Genomic DNA, 16,726 nt, shown 5'->3' with positions numbered 1-16,726 from the left:
ACAAGAGTTACTTTTATTTTTAATTGATTTCTTTGAGTTTTATTTATCATGTCTTTCTTTAATTCCCTTTCCTATGTTATGAGTTCTACATTCACAATGAGCGAGTAGTTCCCTGACTTGATGGGGAGTTGATTAAAAGGAACCCTTGAGTTGGAATGTTCAAAGGAGAAATTGTAATTGGGTTTATTGTTGGACGGCTCTCTAGTCACTAACGCCAATCCTTCCAAGTAAGCGGATTGGGACTTGTGAGTAGAAACATCATTCTAACTTGTTTGACTTTCCCTTATTTAGCAAGGGATAACTAAACAGAACAACCTCCAATTATCAATTAATCTTGAGAGTACTGCAACAAGAATAGGGCTTCCAACTAATCTACTCCCAGTCAAGACTTTTATTTAAATTACTTAATTTCCCCAATTTAATTTCTTGTTTATTCAACTCAAACTCTTTCTGAAAATATCTGATTAATAAAATAGCACACCTTTCTGTAACTCGTTGGGAGACGACCTGGGATTTATACTCCCAGTATTTTAAATTTTAATTTTTGTGACAACCTTTCTAAATTGATAAGCGGATTTCTGGTTGGTTAAGAACTATACTTGCAACGCACAACTTATATCAATTCTTAATTAGCCAATTTCCGCCACGTTAGCAATGCACCAGCTACCTTCCAAAGGTGCATGATGAGTCTTTTCTCTGATCTTATTGAGGACTGTATGGAAGTTTTTATGGATGATTTTAGTGTATATGGCGATTCCTTTAGCCTTTGCTTAGATGGATTATCTAGAGTATTAGATAGATGTGTCAGTACAACCTTGTATTAAATTTTGGAAAATGTCACTTTATGGTAAAACAAGGTATTGTACTAGGACATGTTGTGTCTAATACTGGCATTTCTGTAGATCCAGCAAAGGTGGATGTTATTTCTAGTTTACCTTACCCCTCTTCTGTGAGGGAAGTCCGTTCGTTCCTTGGCCATGCAGGTTTTTACAGGAAATTTATTAAGGACTTCAGTAAGGTAGCACTTTCCTTATCTAGACTACTGCAGAAGGATATTGAGTTCGAGTTCAGTGAGGATTGCAAACAAGCGTTTGATAAGCTGAAGACCGCCCTGACTCAAGCTCTAATTATCAGAGGACCAGACTGGATCCAGCCATTTGAAATAATGTGCGACGCCTCCAACCATGCAGTAGGAGCAGCACTGGCTCAGGGTGAAGGTAAGGACCCCTTTGTTATTGCTTATGCGTCTAAAACTTTAGATGCCACTCAGTCTAATTACACTACTACTGAGAAAGAGCTTCTTGCTATTGTCTTTGCTCTGGATAAATTCTGAGCCTATTTACTTGGTACGAAGGTTGTAGTGTACTCAGACCACGCAGCTCTAAAGTATCTATTAGCTAAAAAGGAATCAAAACCAAGGCTTATACGTTAGATACTGCTATTACAAGAATTTGATTTGGAAATTAAGGATAGGAGTGGTAACCAGAATTTAGTGGCAGACCACTTGAGTCGCCTTGAGCACATTACAGATGACCCCACTCCTATAGCTGATAATTTCCCATTTGATAACCTGCAAGCAGTATCTGAGGTAGTCCCTTGGCATGCACCTGTAGCTAATTATCTAGTTAGCCGCACCTTTCCTCCATACTTTTCTAAGCATCAAAGAGACAAGCTGAAAAGCGAGTAAATATTATATATGGGATGACCCATATTTATGGAGATATGGCGCTGACCAGGTAATTAGATGGTGTGTGCCTCAATCAGAGGACCAGTTCATCTTAGAGGCCTGTCACTCATCTGAGAGTGGAGGACATTTTGGCCTTCAAAGAACAGCTAGAAAAATCATAGACTGTGGATTCTGGTGGCCTACTCTTTTTAGAGACGCTGCTGAATTTTGTAGATCTTGTTTCCCATGCCAAAAATTTGGTAATATATCCAAGAAAGATGAGATGCCTCAACAAATTATGCTTTTCTGTGAAATTTTTGATGTTTGGGGCATTGACTTCATGGGTCTATTTCCAAATTCTAATGGTTATTTTTATATATTGTTAGCTGTGGATTACGTTTCCAAATGGGTGGAAGCAATTCCTACCCGTACTGATCATGCTAACACTGTTGTTTCCTTAGTGAGAAACCACATTATTTGTCGCTTTGGATCACCATGAGCATCGTGAGCGATCAAGGCACCCATTTTTGTAACAGGAGACTAACAGGATTAATGAAGAAGCATGGGATAATTCATAAGGTTGCAACAGCCTACCATCCTCAGACTAATGGGCAAGCCGATGTGTCAAACAGAGAGATAAAGCGTATCTTGCAAAAGATAGTCAAACCTCATAGAAGAGACTGGAGCACCAGGCTACAAGATGCACTCTGGGCATACAGAACAGCATATAAAACACCCATTGGGATGAGTCCTTTCCGCTTAGTTTATGGAAAATCTTGTCATCTCCCTGTTGAAGTAGAGCACAAAGCCTTTTGGGCAGTAAAGGAGTACAACATGGGAATTGAGAAAGCCGAAGCTGAAAGGAAGTTGCAACTGCAAGAATTGGAAAGCCTTCGCCTAGAAGCTTATGAGAACTCAAGACTATACAAGGAGAAGATGAAGGTTGTACATGATCAGCACATCAAGAGAAAAGAGTTCCAACCTGAGGATTTAGTCCTCCTTTACAAATCTCGACTGAGGCTCATGCCAGGCAAGTTGAGATCAAGATGGGAAGGTCCATACAGAGTAGAGAAGGCCGAACCGTACGGAGTTTTTCACCTAAGTCATCCTTCAAGCTCTAACCTTATCAAAGTTAATGGACAACGTTTAAAGCTGTACCATGGAGAGAGGATGAAGAAAAACAAGGAGCTCGAGATCTTCCTCTTGGAAGATCCCCACAAAGCCGAAGACTGAGCTAGTGGAGCGTCCAACTTACGGACGTTAAAGCAAAGTGCTAGGTAGGAGACAACCCACCATGGTATGATTGTTCTTTTCTTTATTCTTAGTTTTCCTATTCAATAACTCTTCTCTTTATTAGTACATTTTGTGCATCTGCATTTACATACTTTTATTTAAAAAAAAAAAAATTTCGCGACGCGACCGCATCATTGACGCGTCTGCGTCACAGGTGATTGGAGAAAATAATAAAACGAACAGAGAGTCACGCGAGAGCGTGGCTGGAGGCGTGCCCGTGGCACAAATTACCCCACGCGATCGCGTCGCTGACGCGTCTGTGTCGAGTGGGAACATTGGTCTCCCACGCGACCGCGTCACTCACGCGACCGCGTGCCCTGGAATTCGACGTGAAAAGGTTGCACGACCGAAAGTTGTGCTAGAGTGGTGCTGAATTAGCGCTGAACGCATAATTCTTCCCACGCGGACACATGGCTCAGGCGTCCGCGTCATATCCTTCTAATGGCCACTCACGCAATCGCATGCCCCACGCGATCGCGTCATCCAACATTTGGCGCAATAAGAGTTTGAACAGAGAGTTGTGCAAGTGCGAGGCTGCCCTCGCGCCAGTAGCATAAAACAGGTCACGCGACCGCGTGACCGATGCGACCGCGTCCATTAGTTTAAGTGCAAGTCGTGCGACCGCGTGCCACACGTGACCGCGTCGCTTGCGCCGCACAGCTTCCCTGATTTGCCAATTATCTTATCTTTCTTTTCCCCAAATCCTATTTTCTCTTTTCCTTCCTTATTTCTTCCTTCTTCCTTCTTCCTTCTTTCTCATTTTCTACTCTATCTCTCTCTCTCACCCCCCTTAACAAGGTTTTCTTTTCTTCTTCCCCCGTTACTTTTCTATTATTCTTCTTATTTTTATATGTTATCTTCTTTTCTTTTCTTTTTATTTTCATTATCCATATTTTCTTCTTCTTTCTTTTTCCTTTTTACTTGGTGTTGGAAATTTATTTGAGTCATTATTTCTCATTATATGCTTGTGCATTGTTGTAAAATTGTTTGGCAATTATATACCTTTTTAAAGGGTTGCTTGCATGTTCACTTTAATACTTTCTATACCTTATTTACCATGCATGCTATGTGTTTGTCGAAACGCCCATATGGCATTATGCACTTTTCTACGTTATTCTACTCTCATATTCAATGCTTGCTTTTCACAAATTTCCTTTACTATTGTATTAATTGGATTTAATTGTCAATACAAACGTGATGGCTAGTTTGTTACAAGTGATAACACATTCAACTAATTAAAAGCTTAATCTATGCTACTCATGCATTTGCCTGCATGCAAATAAACCCCTTGCATTTAATTATCCTCCAATGCACTTGCTATATTTCCATTGATGAACTTTTCACATGTAGTCATGACCATGTGTTAACAACATCCTCTCTACCGTGCATTGTTTATCACTTATACAACCCTCTTCCTTGCTCTATCTCTTTGCATTTACGTTACTTTCTTTTTTTTCCTTTTTCAAGATGGCCACCAAGAAAGGTAAAGAGAAAGCTACCCCCAAACCACCAGCAAGAAGAGGAACAAAAAGAGCATTAGTGGCAGAGCCCTCTTCAACTGCGGTTAAACCCTCAACAAAAAGAACTAAGAGGATTATAAAGATTGATGATAAAGAAAAAGACTTCCCAGAAAAGGACACTGCACGATTTCCCAATCGCTACTGTGAGCAGATGTTCCCCATCCTGGCAGAAAGAAGTTACATCAACGAATACCTTCTTCTCCTCCCGAACCATATTGCTACCTTTGTTGAGCCGCAAATTGCACAAAGACAATGGGGTTTCCTATAGAGACAGCCGAGGCAGGTCAATCTTTCTTGGGTAGTCGAGTTCTACTCCAACTTCCACCTGCCAACCCTGCAGTCTGTCTTTATCTGTCAGAAGCAAGTCCCCATTACAGAAGAGCCCATTCAAAGAGCTCTAGGTCTCCCCCTGTTCCAGAAGGATTGGACGCCTTTCAAGAAGCCACACTCAAGCGCCAGATATACCAATTTGACTGGGACACCGTTCTCAGAGTTATCGCACTACCTGGCAGCCGTTGGATCTACGGATACCATCGTACCCGCCGTAATGGAATATCGGCTTCAGCACTTACCTTGGAGGCTCGCGTATGGGCACAGATCACATCCCATTATGTCTTTCTGAGCACTCACGAGTCCTCCTTCACTGCGGACATGGCCTTTCTACTATGGTGCATCCTTACAGACCAACCTCTGAACCTACCAAGACACATCTGGAATGCCATGGGACACGTACAAATTGCGGGCAACTTACCTTTTCCCGCCTTGGTCTCAGATCTTGTCTCAGTAGCCGGAATTTCCTACAGATCTGGGGACACCAAAGCCATACTCCCACAGGATGATCAATATGTCCCTAACGGGAAATACATCAGACCTCCACCAGCCGCCACAAGCCATCCTACTGAACCAGTTGAAGATATTCCTTCTTCAACACCACAAGCACCTACAACAGACAAACTTCTCCATCAGATACTCGAAAGGTTGGATCGGCAGGAACACAAAGCTAAGATGAGAGAGCGCCGTAACAAGCGCCGATTCACATACCTTAAGGAGCTAATTATAGGAAAATTCAAGGACTCAGACACCTCGGACTCCACTTCCTTTACCAGCACAGGAAGCCATGATGGTCCCGACTGTGGAGATACTGCTACCAGCCCATCTTTGTTTTCGACAGATGGCACCGAGGACGGTGCAAAGCCTTAAGTGTGGGGAGATCGGTCAGTACCTGATTTCCGGAGGTAATTTCTCTTCCCTAAACACCGATAAATTAGGATATTTAGTTAGTTTTTCTTTTGTAGAATAGGATAAATTGCATAGTAATAGGTTAGTTGCATGCATGTTCTACTTGATTGAAAAGACAATAAGTTTTCGTCTAAGACCCTATTTTTGGAACAAAATTTCACTAACTTTAATTAAAACTTTTATGTTAAATTTGCTTGAAGTTGTATTTGGAACATAATTTTTAAGCTAAAGAACACACAACCTGTGAGATTTGAGCCTTTATGCATGGTTACATTATTTAACCATAATTATTTTATTCTTGTGTGTTTACTTCTCTATGATTGTAATCTATATTTTTTGTTTCATCCTATATGTCCAATGTTTATTATATTTGTATGCTTGCATATGATTGAGGCCATTATTTGTTTAAACTCACTTATCCAAATTAAACCTACCCTTTCAGTTACCTTTGTTAGCCACTTTGAGCCTTTAAATTCCATTTGTTCTATATTTTTCTACATTACTAGCCTTAAGCGGAAAAACAATTATATCCCAAATTGAATCTTTAGTTAGCTTAAGATAGAATTGTGTGTGCTAATTAAGTATGGGAAATTATGGGAACAAAAGATAATAAGGGAATGTGTCACGATAATATAATGGAAATTTGGATACCTACTCATGTGAAACTATAAGAATTAAAAAAAAAAATCTATGTGCATTGATAAGCTATGTTTATTTTTATGTTTATGAAAAAAAACCAAAAATATTCAATAAATAAATAAGGGGACAAAATTACCCCAATACTAAAATTAAGAATTCAAAGATCAATGCATGTATGATAAAATTAAAATAAAAATTTGATACACGAGTATGGAATGTGAAAGGGAAATTCTGGGTAGCTAGGTATAAATTGTAAAGTTATATAGAATATATAGGTTATGTTAAAACTTGGGTTAATTAAAGATTCAGTTTATAAGCTTACTTAGCCACATATATATCCTTACCATTACCTTGGCCCTATTACAACCTTGAAAAGACCTCATGATGTTTGCATTGGTATATTAAATGTTGTTGATTGGTTAGGAGAAGAACAAAAATTAGAGAGCATGATTAGAGAAGGATAGAGTGATTGCCCTATACACTAGAGAGATTAGAGCGTACATACATCATCAGTGAGGGTTCAATGCTTAAAATTCTATATTCCCTGCTTCCATGAGCTACCTTCTTACATTTTTATCTGTTCTTACTGTATAAGAATTGAATTAGTGGAATTTGATTTGTAATTGTTTTGAAGAGCTTATTTATTATTGATCAAGTGGAAAAAAAATCATATAGTTGCATTCATATATATAGGTTGCATTGCATTGCATGAGTTTTACATGTTCCTACTCATTTATTTTATCTCCTTCAACTAAGCATGAGGACATGCTAATGTTTAAGTGTCGGGAGGTTGATAAACCACTATTTTATGGTTTATAATGTGTTTAATTGTGTGGTTTTATCATGATCTTTACCCACTTATTTATGTGATTAGCATGCATTTATATTTCCTTCCTAAAATTATTACATGATTGAAAACTTGCTTCCTAGAGACTTTTAATTACGCATTTTAATTCTCCTTTATTCCATTCGATGCCGTGATCTGTGTGTTAAGTGTTTCAGACTTTATAGGGCATGAATGAGTTGGAGATTGGAAAGGAAGCTTGCAAAAATGGAAGGAACACAAGAAATTAAGGAGATGACCAGTGAGAAGTGACGCGGCCGCATGGCTCGTGCGACCGCGCGAAAGAGAGGAAATCGCAGTGACGTGGCCGCATGGCACACGCAACCGCGCGGATTGGAATAGCACAAGTGACGCGGAGGCGTGGACGACGCACTCGCGTGGCAGGGCAAAACGCCGAATGATGTGGCTGCATGAATGACGCGATTGCATGATGTGCGCGATCTGCATAATCTGCAAAATTCGCTGGGGGCGATTTTGGGCCCTGTTTTGACCCAGTTTTCGGCCCAGAAAAGCAGACTAGAGCCAGAGAACATGCAGAAACCAACAACAACATTCATTCTACACAATTTTAGTTTTTAGATCCAGTTTCACTCCTCCTCTAGGTTTTTTCTCTACACATTCATTGTTCTTAGGATTTTTATTTCTATTGCTCTTTGAATTGGGATATTGGGAAGAGTTATTACCTCATCAAGACTTCGTCATCCTAGTTCATTTTCTTTACTTGGCTCTACTCTTCCATGTCCTTTAATTTACTCAATTTTACTATTGGATTATTTTAGAATTTATTAATACAAGAATTTCTTTTATTTCTAATTGATTTCTTTGATTTTTATTTATCATGTCTTTCTTTAATTCCCTTTCCTATGTTATATGAATTCTACATTCACAATGAGCGAGTAGTTCCTTAACTTGATGGGGAGTTGATTGAAAGGAACCCTTGAGTTGGAATGCTCAAAAGAAAAATTGAAATTGGGTTTATTGTTGGATTGCCCTCTAGTCACTAACACCAATCCCTTTTAATTGAGTGGGTTGGAACTTGTGAATAGAAGTAGCATTCCAACTTGTTTGACTTTCCCTTACCTAGTAAGGGATAACTAAACAAGACAACCTACAATTATCAATTAATCTTGAGAGTACTTCAACAAGAATAGGGCTTCCAACTAATCTACTCCCAGTCAAGGCTTTTATTTAAATTATTTAATTTCTCTAATTTAATTTCTTGTTTATTCAACTCAAACCATTTTGAAAACATCTGATTAATAAAATAGCACACCTTTCTGCAACTCGTTGGGAGACGACCTGGGATTCATACTCCCAGTATTTTAATTTTAATTTTTGTGACACCCTTCTAAATTGATAATCGGAATTCTGGTTGGTTAAGAACTATACATGCAACGCATATCTTATAACAATTCTTGACTCGCCAATTTCCGCCACGTCAGTTAGCTCGGGCATTCTGTTCTCGGGGTATGTGATGGACTTCATATTCTCCTATCTGTCCGAGCTGTTCCCTGGTTTTGTCCAAATATTTCTTCATGGTGGGATCTCTAGCTTGGTAGCTCCCTGCTATTTGTGAAGTGACTACTTGTGAATCGCTGAAGATGATAAGCTTTTGAGCTCCAACCTCTCTAGCCAGCTTCAAACCAGCTAGTAGTGCCTCATATTCTGCTTGGTTGTTTGAGGCCGGGAACCCGAATTTGAGGGAGAGTTCGATTTAGGTTCCTTGATCGCTTTCGACTATAACGCCTGCGCCGCTTCCAATTTTATTTGAGGAACCATCCACGTAGAGACTCCATTCTGTGGGGGTTCCGGGGTGTCTGTAAATTCTGCGATGAAGTCGGCCAGGAACTGTGACTTAATGGCTGTCTGAGCTTCGTATTGTAGATCAAATTCGGACAACTCGACTGCCCATTGCAAAATCCTACCCGCTAGATCTATTTTCTGCAAAATCCCTTTTATAGGCTAGTTAGTCCGAACCTTAATGATGTGGGGTTGGAAGTATTGACGAAGTCGTCGAGATGTTAGTATGGGGCATATGCAAATTTTTCTATTTTTTGGTAGTTTAGCTTGGATCCTTGTAATGCTTTACTGATGAAGTATACGGGTTGTTGCCCACTGTCGTCTTCTCGAACTAGTGCTGACGCTACTGCCCGACTTCCTACAGCGAGGTATAATGTGAGTGGTTCTCCTTCCCATGGCCGAGTTAGGATAGGTGGTTGTCCCAGGAATCTTTTGAAATCATGGAAGGCTTGCTCGCACTCATTTGTCCATTCGAACTTTTTTCCTTTCCTTAGAGTAGCGTAGAAGGGGAGAGATCTTATTGCCGATCCGGCTAGAAATCTGGACAAGGCTGCCAGCCTTCTGTTGAGTTGTTTTACTTCTTTGACAGAAGTCGGGCTCCTCATGTTGAGTATTGCCCGGCATTTATCTGGATTTGCCTCTATTCCTCTTTGCGTGAGCATAAAACCCAAGAATTTGCCAGCTTCTACTGCGAAGGTGCATTTGGCAGGATTGAGTCACATGCCATGCTTTCTTATAGTGTCGAACACCTGAGTTAGGTCGGACAATAGCATCTTGGTGCACGAAATTGTGATCCCTGGTAATGGCTCCAAAAACTTGGTGCTCTAATCTTAATTCATGATTTGTCACAACTTCGATACAACTAACCAGCAAGTGCACTGGGTCGTCCAAGTAATAAAACCTTACGTGAGTAAGGGTTGATCCCACGGAGATTGTCGGCTTGAAGCAAGCTATGGTCACCTTGTAAATCTCAGTCAGGCGGATATCAAATGGTTATGGAGTTTTCGAATAACAATAATAAATAAACAGAAAATAAAGATAGAAATACTTATGTAATTCATTGGTGAGAATTTCAGATAAGTGTATAGAGATGCTTTCGTTCCTCTGAACCTCTGCTTTCCTGCTGTCTTCATCCAATCCTTCCTACTCCTTTCCATGGCAAGCTTTATATAGGGCATCACCGTTGTCAATGGCTACATCCCATCCTCTCTGTGAAAAAGGTCCAAATGCTCTGTCACGGCACGGCTAATCATCTGGAGGTTCTCGATCATACTGGAATAGGGTTCACCCTCCTTTTGCGTCTGTCACTACGCCCAGCACTCGCGAGTTTCAAGTTCGTCACAGCCATCCCTTCCCAGATCTTACTCAGAATTCCACAAACAAGGTTTAGACTTTTCGGATCTCAGGAATGGCCATCCATGGGTTCTAACTTATACCACGAAGATTCTAATATCTCGGACTCGGTCCTCTGTATTAGATATCTAAGAGATACTCATTCTAGCTTGTTTGCATGTAAAACGGAAGTGTTTGTCAGGCACGCGTTCATGAGTGAGAATGATGATGAGCGTCACATAATCATCACATTCATCATGTTCTTGGGTGCGAATGGATATCTTAGAAGCGGAATAAGTTGGATTAAATATAAAACAGTAGTACTTTGCATTAAATCATGAGGAACAGCAGAGCTCCACACCTTAATCTATGGAGTGCAGAAACTCTACCGTTGAAAAATACATAAGTGAAAGGTTCAGGCATGGCCGAATGGCCAGCCCCATGATCTAAGAACTAGACGTCCCAAGATGTCTAATACAATAGTAAAAAGTCCTATTTATACTAAACTAGTTACTAGGGTTTACAGAAGTAAGTAATTGATGCATAAATCCACTTTCGTGGCCCACTTGGTGTGTGCTTGGGCTGAGCTTGAAGTTTACACGTGCAGAGACTTCTTTTGGAGTTGAACGCCAAGTTGTAACGTGTTTTTGGCGTTCAACTCTGGTTTGTAACGTGTTTCTGGCGTTTAACTCCAGACTGCAGCGTAGAACTGGAATTCAACGCCCTTTTGCGTCATTTAAACTTGGGCAAAGTATGAACTATTATATATTTCTGGAAAGCCCTGGATGTCTACTTTCTAACGCTGTTGAGAGCGCGCCATTTGGAGTTCTGTAGCTCCAGAAAATTCACTTTGAGTGCAGGGAGGTCAGAATCCAACAGCATCAGCAGTTCTTCTTCAACCTCTGAATCTGATTTTTGCTCAAGTCCCTCAATTTCAGCCAGAAAATACCTGAAATCACAGAAAAACACACAAACTTATAGTAAAGTCCAGAAATGTGAATTTAACATAAAAACTAATAAAAACATCCCTAAATGTAACTAGATCCTACTAAAAACATACTAAAAACAATGCCAAAAAGCGTATAAATTATCCGCTCATCACAACACCAAACTTAAATTATTGCTTGTCCCCAAGCAACTAAAAATCAAATAGGATAAGAAGAAGAGAATATACTATAAATTCCAAACTATCAATGAAACATAGCTCCAATCAGATGAGCGGGACTTGTAGCTTTTTCCCTCTTGAATAGTTTTGGCATCTCACTTTATCCATTGAAGTTCAGAATGATTGGCATCTATAGGAACTCAGAGTTCAGATAGTGTTATTGATTCTCCTAGTTTAGTATGTTGATTCTTGAACACAGCTACTTTATGAGTCTTGGCCGTGGCCCTAAGCACTTTGTTTTTCCAGTATTACCACCGGATACATAAATGCCACAGACACATAATTGGGTGAACCTTTTCAGATTGTGACTCAGCTTTGCTAAAGTCCCCAATTAGAGGTGTCCAGGGTTCTTAAGCAAACTCTTCTTTTGCTTTGGACCTTGACTTTAACCGCTCAGTCTCAAGTTTTCACTTGACACCTTCACGCCACAAGCACATGGTTAGGGACAGCTTGGTTTAGCCGCTTAGGCCAGGATTTTATTCCTTTAGGCCCTCCTATCCACTGATGCTCAAAGCCTTGGGATCCTTTTTATTACCCTTGCCTTTTGGTTTTAAGGGCTATTGGCTTTTTGCTCTTGCCTTTTGGTTTTAAGAGCTTTTGGCTTTTTGTGCTTGCTTTTTCTTTTTCTTTCTATTTTTTTTGCCATTTGTTTTTCTTTTTTTTTTCTGCAAGCTATTTGTATTCACTGCTTTTTCTTGCTTCAAGAATCATTTTTATGATTTTTCAGATTATCAAATAACATGTCTCCTTGTCATCATTCTTTCAAGAGCCAACATATTTAACATTCATAAACAACAACTTCAAAAGACATATGCAATGTTCAAGCATTCATTCAGAAAACAAAAAGTATTGTCACCACATCAATATAATTAAACTAAGTTCAAGGATAAATTCGAAACTCATGTACTTCTTGTTCTTTTGAATTAAAAACATTTTTCCTTTAAGAGAGGTGATGGATTCATAGGACATTCATAACTTTAAGACAAAGTTACTAAATACTAATGATCATGTAATAAGACACTAACATAGATAAGCGCTTAACATAAGGAAAACGAAAAACAGAAAATTTAAGAACAAGGAATGAGTCCACCTTAGTGATGGTGGCGTTTCCTTCTTGAGGAACCAATGATGTCCTTGAGCTCTTCTATGTCTCTTCCTTGTCTTTTTTGCTCCTCCCTCATTGCTCTTTGATCTTCTCTAATTTCATGAAGGATGATGGAGTGCTCTTGATGTTCCACCCTTAATTGTCCCATGTTGGAACTTAATTCTCCTAGGGAGGTGTTGATTTGCTCCCAAAAATTCTCTGGAGGAAAGTGCATCCCTTAAGGAATCTCAGGGATTTATTGGTGATGAGCTTCTTCATGCATCTCTTGAGATCAATGAATAGGCTCTCTTGTTTTCTCCATCCTTTTCTTAGTGATGGGCTTGTCCTCATCAATGAGGATATCTCCCTCTATGTCAATCCCATCCGAATTGCATAGATGGAAAATGAGGTGAGGAAAAGCTAACCTTGCCATAGTTGAGGACTTGTCAGTCACCTTGTATAGTTCTTGAGGTATAATCTCATGAACCTCCACCTCTTCTCCAATCATGATGCTATGGATCATGATGGCCCGGTCTATAGTAACTTCAGACCGGTTGCTAGTGGAAATGATTGAGCGTTAAATGAACTCCAACCATCCTCTAGATACAGGCTTAAGGTCAAGCCTTCTTAGTTGAACTAGCTTGCCTTTTGAGTCAATCTTCCATTGAGCTCCTTCCACACATATGTCCATGAGGACTTGGTCCAACCTTTGATCAAAGTTGACTCTCCTTTTGTAGGGGCATGCGTTTTCTTCGATCATTGGCAAGTTGAATGCCAACCTCACATTTTCCGGACTAAAATCTAAGTAATTCCCCCGAACCATGGTGAGATAATTCTTTGGGTTCGGGTTCTTACTTTGATCATGGTTCCTAGTGATCCATGCATTAGCATATAACTCTTGAACCATTAGAATTCTGACTTGTTGGATGGGTTTGTTAGAACTTCCCAACCTCTTCTATGGATCTCATGTCGGATCTCCGGACACTCATTTTTCTTGAGTTTGAAAGGGACCTCGGGGATCACCTTCTTCTTGGCCACAACATCATAGAAGTGGTCTTGATGGGATTTGGAGATGAATCTTTCCATCTCCCACGACTCGGAGGTGGAAGCTTTTGTCTTCCCTTTCCCTTTTCTAGAGGATTCTCCGGTCTTAGGTGCCATCAATGGTAATGGAAAAATAAAAAGCTTATGCTTTTACCACACCAAACTTAGAATATTGCTCGCCCTCGAGCAAGAGAAGAAAGAAGAGATGAAGAAGAAGAAGAAATGGAGGAAGGGGAGAGAGGTTGTGTTTCGGCCAAGAAGAGGAAGAGAGGGTTGTGTTGTGTGAAAATGAAGAAGAATGGAGAGGTTTATATAGTGGAGGGAGAGGGGTTAAGGTTCGGCCATATGGGGAGGGTTTGGGTGGGAAAGTGATTTTGAATTTTGAAGGTAGGTGGGGTTTATGAAGTAGGTTTATGGGGAAGAGTGGATGGATGTGAGTGGTGAATGGGTGATAGAGAAGAGAGCTTGAGGTGATTGGTGAAGGGTTTTTGGGGATCCTGTGGGGTCCACAGATGCTGAGATGATCCTGTGGGGTCCACAGATCCTGAGGTGTTAAGGAATTGCATCCCTGCACCAATTAGGCTTGTAAAATGCCTTTGCATGCAATTTTGGCGTTTAAACGCCGAATTGGTGCTTGTTCTGGGCGTTCAGCGCCCAGATGTAGCATGTTTCTGGCGTTGAATGCCAGTTCTATGCTTGTTTCTAGCGTTCAGCGCCAGCTTTCCTCAGTGTGCATTCCTGGCGTCTGAACGCCAGGATGCTGCTTGTTTTGGGCGTTCAACGCCAGATCCATGCTCTCTTCTGGCATTGAACGCCAGCCAGATGCTCTTTACTGGCGTTTAAACGCCAGTAAGCCCTTCCTCCAGGGTGTGATTTTTCTTCTGCTGTTTTTGATTCTGTTTTTGATTTTTCTATTTATTTTGTGACTCCATATGATCATGAACCTAATAAAACATGAAAGAACAATAAAATAAAAATAAAATTAGATAAATAAAAATTGGGTTGCCTCCCAACAAGCGCTTCTTTAATGTCAATAGCTTGACAATGGGCTCTCATGGAGCCTCACAGATGTTCAGAGCATTGTTGAGACTTCCCAACACCAAACTTAGAGTTTGGTTGTGGCCTCTCAACACCAAACTTAGAGTTTAATTGTGGGGGCTCTGTATGACTCTGTTTTGAGAGAAGCTTACTGTGCCTCTTTTCCATGTTTACAGAAGGATGACCTTGAGTTTTAAACACAAGGGAGTCCTCATTCAATTGAAGGACTAGTTCACCTCTGTCTACATCAATCACAGCTCTTGCTGTGGCTAGGAAGGGTCTTCCAAGAATGATGAATTCATCCTCATCCTTCCCAGTATCCAGGATTATGAAATCAGTAGGGATGTAAAGGCCTTCAACCTTTACTAACACGTCCTCTACTGGTCTATAAGCCTCTTTTCTTGAGTTGTCTGCCATCTCTAATGAGATTTTGGCAGCTTGCACCTCAAAGATTCCCAGTTTCTCCATTACAGATAGTGGCATGAGGTTTATTCCTGACCCAAGGTCACATAGAGCCTTCTCAAAGGTTATGGTGCCTATGGTACAAGGTATTAGGAACTTTCCAGGATCCTGTTTCTTCTGAGGCAATCTCAGTTGATCCAATGCATTTAGTTCATTGGTGAACAGGGGAGGTTCATCTCCCTAAGTCTCATTACCAAATAAATTGGCATTCAGCTTCATGATTGCACCAAGGAACTTGGCAACTTGCTCTTCAGTAACATCTTCATTCTCTTCAGAAGAGGAATACTCATCAGAGCTCATGAAGGGCGTAAGGAGGTTTAATAGAATCTCTATGGTTTCTAGATGAGCCTCAGAGTCCTTTGGTTCCTCAAAGGGAAACTCCTTGTTGATCACTGGACGTCCCAGGAGGTCTTCCTCCTTGGAATTCACGTCCTCCCCTTCCTCCTTAGATTCGGCCATGATGGTTATATCAATGGCCTTGCACTCTCCTTTTGGATTTTCTTTTGTATTGCTTGGGAGAGCACTAGGAGGGGTTTCAGTGATCTTCTTACTCAGCTGGCCCACTTGTGCCTCCAAATTTCTAATGGAGGACCTTGTTTCATTCATGAAACTCAGAGTGGCCTTAGATAGATCAGAGACTAAGTTTGCTAAATTAGAGGTATTTTGTTCAGAGTTCTCTGTCTGTTGCTGAGTGGATGATGGAAAAGGCTTGCTATTGCTAAACCTGTTTCTTCCACCATTATTAAAGCCTTGTTGAGGCTTTTGCTGATCCTTCCATGAGAGATTTGGGTGATTTCTCCATGAGGGGTTATAGGTGTTTCCATATGGTTCACCCATGTAATTCACCTCTGCTATTGCAGGGTTCTCAGGATCATAAGCTTCTTCTTTAGAAGATACCTCTTGAGTACTGTTGGATGCGGCTTGCATTCCATTCAGACTCTGAGAAATCATATTGACTTGCTGAGTCAATATTTTATTCTGAGCCAATATGGCATTCAGAGTATCAATTTCAAGAACTCCCTTCTTCTGAGGCGTCCCATTACTCACAGGATTCCTCTCAGAAGTGTACATAAACTAGTTGTTAGCAACCATGTCAATAAGTTCTTGAGCTTCTGCAGGCGTTTTCTTTAGATAAATGGATCCACCTGCAGAAGTATCCAATGACATCTTAGCTAATTCAGACAGACCATCATAGAATATATCCAGGATGGTCCATTCTGAAAGCATGTCAGAAGGGCACTTTTTGGTCAGTTCCTTGTATCTCACCCAAGCTTCATAGAGGGATTCACCTTCTTTCTGTCTGAAGGTTTGAACATCCACTCTAAGTTTACTCAGCTTTTGAGGAGGAAAGAACTTGGCTAAGAAAGCCTTGACCAGCTTATCCCAAGAGTTCAAGCTATCCTTAGGTTGAGAGTCCAACCATATTCTAGCTCTGTCTCTTACAGCAAACGGGAAAAGCATGAGCCTGTAGACTTCAGAAGCTACTCCATTAGCCTTAACAGTATCACAGATCTGCAAGAATTCAGTTAAAATTGAAAGGGATCTTCAGATGGAAGTCCATGAAACTTGCAGTTTTATTGCATCAGAGAAACTAATTGAG

General features: G+C 40.5%; 1 non-coding gene across 1 annotated transcript; it reads left to right on the top strand.

Moving 5' to 3' along the window:
• The first annotated feature begins 16,347 nt into the window (after positions 1 to 16,347).
• On the top strand, positions 16,348 to 16,455 carry LOC112780253 (small nucleolar RNA R71). The gene has a single exon (XR_003191103.1). It is a non-coding gene; the product is annotated as a small nucleolar RNA R71 (small nucleolar RNA).
• Positions 16,456 to 16,726: the final 271 nt, after the last annotated feature.

The sequence above is a fragment of the Arachis hypogaea genome, chromosome 19, assembly GCF_003086295.3.
Source record: "Arachis hypogaea cultivar Tifrunner chromosome 19, arahy.Tifrunner.gnm2.J5K5, whole genome shotgun sequence".
NCBI lineage: Eukaryota > Viridiplantae > Streptophyta > Magnoliopsida > Fabales > Fabaceae > Arachis > Arachis hypogaea.
Note: the sequence above shows the minus strand (reverse complement) of the source record. Positions and strands in the feature narration are given on the sequence as shown.